Source organism: Athene cunicularia (assembly GCF_003259725.1).
Source record: "Athene cunicularia isolate RWA chromosome 1 unlocalized genomic scaffold, athCun1 chr1_part2, whole genome shotgun sequence".
In the NCBI taxonomy this organism is placed as follows: domain Eukaryota; kingdom Metazoa; phylum Chordata; class Aves; order Strigiformes; family Strigidae; genus Athene; species Athene cunicularia.
The window spans coordinates 1,639,911-1,644,529 of record NW_020799092.1 but is presented as its reverse complement, the minus strand read 5'-3'; positions in this window follow the sequence as shown (position 1 = coordinate 1,644,529).

The window sequence follows — 4,619 nt, the reverse complement described above, 5'->3', positions numbered from 1 at the left end:
GACAGCCCCAAATGTCAGTACCTTTCTGTATCCAGTTCTACTGCTGAGTTAACTAAAACGTCTAATAATCATGTTTTGACTTAAGACAACAACCTTTTAATTTCCACGTGATGGAGTTTACCCTTCATGCCTCCTCCCCTCCTGTTTTGGGTCTCTGTTTAATTGGCTTGTGTTTGCAGCAATGGAGAAGAGCTCTTGCCTGTTCCTTCTAGCAGAAGTGCCCATTTCATTTTCCAGCAGCTCAAAGGATATCTTTGAGCTCTTGCAGCAGTGGCTAGTGGGACTAGTGAATTCCTCGGAAGATGCTTGTTATTTGGTCCCAGCTGCTTCAGGACCCCAGTGTTTCATTGTTCAAAGCATTGAAGGTTGAGCTAAACAACAAAGTTGCAAATCAGACTTGTTGATTCTGAAGGGCAGCTCCTGTGACTTTGACAAGGTTTTCAATCTAAAATCGAGGAAACCAAGGTTATAAAGAAGTGGTGAATATACAGAATCAAGAGAATAGTGCAGCCTCAGAGAGAAATTGCACTTAACATTTGTACAGTAGAGCTTTTCTAGTACATGACTGCTGCTAGCTATCCACCTAACAAAGCTACTGCGTGTTACTGAATAGCCAGGACTGGGGACAGAAGCTTTTCTCTGTTTTAGAGCTTGTGGTTGATTGCGCTCATGGAGGCCCTTGAAAACTGAGGTGTTGTGGAGATTAGTGTCCTGTTTGGGTTTTGTGTGCTGATTTGCCCATCTGTTCCCTTGAAGCAGTGTGTGTGTTGTGTGCTGTTCTCGCTTCTTCTCAAACTCCTTGGAGTTTGCTTTCTTGTGGTGGAAGAGCAGTTTCCTGCCAAGACATTAACACCCTACCAGAACACTTGGGACTCTGAAAGTGATTTGACACTGATGAAATGGATTAAAACACTTAGCTAAAATAACTGTAAAATATGATAGTGCTGGACTGGAAACACCCTTTTGAAAAGTTTTTTTGTGTTTTTTTTTTTTTTTTAATTTTTATTTTCTTTTTTTCTCCCCCTCTTATGGACTACTTTGGGAGAGAGCAACTGGGTATGTTTTTAGAGCAGCAATTCCCCAGGAAGGTTTTGGAGATTAAATTCTGTCAGCTGAAGCAGTGAGCTGCAGCCACCTTCCAGTCTTCCTTCAGAGTCTTCCTCTAGGGAGATGCAGAGGACCAGAGTACTTGCTTATAGCCAGGTTCTCTCTAGTTTTTAAAAATCAGCTCAACCTCTGTGAGGTTTTTGTTTGTGATAGTATAAGTAACGTGTCTGGGAAGGCAACAGAGCAAGCTTTGTCTGGGAAAATGCAGTGTATAGGCAGGCTGCCCAGGAACTGTGCTGTGTCTGGGTGTGACCAGATCTTTATAGCTCCTGAGGGGCATAATTGACAGGAAACCTGGAGAAATAACTTACATACTCGCAGCACTGAATGTCTTTTAACCCATGGACTACCTGGATATTTGTCTCCCCACCCTCAAGTCAGTCTCTGCATTGAAAGGATGGGACTACTGCTATTACTATCTTAACAGTCACAGTGCCTGCGAGTTTGACAATACTCAAAGGATCAGCTATTTGAGGATGTTGTATAATGGAGAGTGATCGAGAGCATAGAGAGATGGTGTCAAGGCCTCATTTTTTTTGTGTCTAACCCAAAAGCATTCCTCTCTGCCTGGGTATGTTGTACCTCTGGCCTGTGATTAACTCTCTGGCAAAAAAGTAAAAAAAGGTCTTTCTGGTTCAGCGAAGAATAATACTAAACGTGTTATCTAGTGCAGCAGTGAGACTTGGAGAAGGAAGTGAGATGAAATAATACCTTAAAAGCTGACCTTGCTGGCCCACTCTTCTCTCCCCAGGCTGCAAAACATGACACGGATGCTGTAACATGACATGGATGCTATTGGAGACTGCTGAGCTGATTGCTTGGGAGCCTGCAGTTGCCTGGTCATCTCCAGCACAGCTACAGCCCAGGTAGCAGTAATGTAGGAAGCTGTGCCTCTGTCCAGGTTACTTAAAATGAACTTGGACAAGCCAGTCACCTGAAGAGGCAGATTGGAAGAGTGTGAATTTCTCTTCATGATTCACCACATCTTCTCTCCTCTTTGCCATCTTTGCTAGGAAAGGCTGGTTAGTGGCGAATGGAGTTATTTGCAGTTAATTGTCCCCTGGGAGCTGAGAGTGACCTTTTTACTCCAAACTCTCCTGCCTTTCAGACTTTCTTTCACCTGTCCCAATGGCTTTGTGATGGCTCTGATTTTGCAGCAGAGTGTTAAGCTAGAAGTTATTCATATAAATTCCCATTTAGGCAACTTCATCCAACTGGGTAATTTAATGTTACGGTGTCTGGAAAAATTGTGTTGAAGTTTTGTCTTTTTTTAGGCACTTACCCTCTCTGTTAGACACTTGGTGTACCCCTTTTGGTATAAAAATGGGTTGCTGTTGCTGCCTTGTGGGATATAGAGGGGGGATTTCAGTATCACCTGGACTGTGTTTCAGTATCTGTTGGCATCTGTCAGCTTCTAACAGTATTGGCAACTTCTCAGCAAACCTGTCTGTAGTCATCTTTGGTGATGAATCAGGAAAAGGTGAGCAGCTTCTAGCTGCTCCTGTGGTGTAAGTAGCCTTCAGAAGAGGGTTCTGGGCAGGGTTTCCCCCTCTGATGCTACTTGCTGTGCTTTAGCCAGCAAGGGTGAGAATGGTTTCTTACCCCAGGCATTGCTCTCTCTGCCTGTGAGCTTCCAGAGGTAACTTTTCTGTAAGGGAAGTACTGTGTCTGGACTCATTCTCTAACTAGCAAAGCTGTAATGCTGATCTGTTTAGGGCTTGGCATTTTTGTGTGGGGAGGAACTCTCCTCTCCCAGGAGTCCAGGAATGCAAAGCTCCTAATTCTGCTTGTAGAAGTTTGCATCTGTAGGATTTTTATTTTTCTTGATGGTGTAATGGGGCAGGAGAGAAGTGTGGAGGGGGCAATGTTGAACAGGAGTAATGAAATTAAGAGTCAGTGATTCTTGGGGATTAAGAAGAGGATGTATGTGTCTTATGTCCAGAGTTTTAAAAAAAAAAAAAAAAAAAAGACAACAACCCACAAATAAAAATAAGCAGATCAGATGTTATTTTAGCAATAACAGAATGGCTTCCTACGGAGTGGCTTTGGGTGCTTTGTTGAGAATCACTGTTTTTACTTTTGCAGTGCTCATCACTTCTACATATTTGCATCAGAGAATGACTGCTAGGGAAGTCAGATGTGCCATCTCCCTCATAATGCATTGCTGCACAGTTGCCTGGGCTTGTGATGTCTGGCTTCTTCCTGCACATTTAGTTGCAAAATTTAAGTATGGATCTGATCAGATAGATACTGTATGTTATATTCTGTGTGGAATAGTATGCCTCAGTATAAAAAAGCTCCCTTCATGTGCGACTACGCACGTTCAGTGCCTTTTGATTCTGCGTAGAGTTTGACTTCTGATTCTTCTTCGAGTAACTGTATACCCTGTGGCAACTTTAAAACTGTTGCCATCTGTCTTGGCACTTGGAGGTGGGGAAGGATGAATGCAAGTGGTGGTGGAATGTTCTGATTTAACTTTGTTCTTGAGGATTGGGAAAATGAAATGCAAACTTCTTCTGTCATGCCGGACACAAATGTTTACAACACATTCTTTTTCTTGTCTCTTTTCCCTCTGCTAGTTGCAGCAGTCTCTTTGTAGTGTCTTTGTGTTTCTCCCTTGGGAGCAGAGGGCTTGACTGATTTGTGTGGAGGGGGGCTGGGAATATGGGAAAAGGACGCAGCGCAAGGCCCAAGTGTGCTTGATCCTGCTCTTGAAGGAGTGATTGGAAGGTTGGGGAACATCCCTTCTACTCCTCTTCCTCTCCCTTTCTCTCTTTTTCCTGTCTCTTTCCAAAAAAGGGACTGGATGTTGACCTATCACAATATGGATCAGTCCACCAAAACAAAACAGTGTGGTTCTTTGCACAGCCGGTAGTAGAGCTGTGGAACTCATTCCCAGAAGATATTGTGGATAGTTAAAGCTTAAAGGAGTTCAAGAAGAGATTGGGCAGCTCTGTGCAAGAGAGCTCTACTGAGGGTTTACTAAATAATTAGAAACCACATCCAGATCAGGAAGTTTCCCGAGTTGAAGGAGGTGGAAGCTGAGCTGATGTCAATGGTAGTGTCAGACATGCTTGCCCCAGACTTTTTCCTCTGTAGCTGTCTACTTCTGGCCACTGCTTAAGACAGGCTGCTGAGCTAGGAGGACCTCTGGTCTGAGCTGAGCCTTCCAAAACTCACATCCACCAGTTCTTTACACCTGCATTCTTAGTCTCCTTCAGAAGGCTCTGTGACTTGATACCTCTTGCTTGGAGAAGCAGCCAGAAGAGAGATGCCTGAGCATTTCCGAGACAGGACCTTCTCGGTGGCCAAAGCACTGCAATCAGCAGGCTCCGTTTTGGTTACACAGCTCTTGTGTTTGTGCTGTCCTGGTCCAGCATGCTGCTGCTGAAAGGCTGCAGTGGGACCAGGGGGGTTGGATGTTGTACAATTGCCAACTGTTCTCTGCTCCCTCCAGCTGAGTTCTCGACATACCTCAACTTCTGCCGCTCACTGAGATTTGATGATAAACC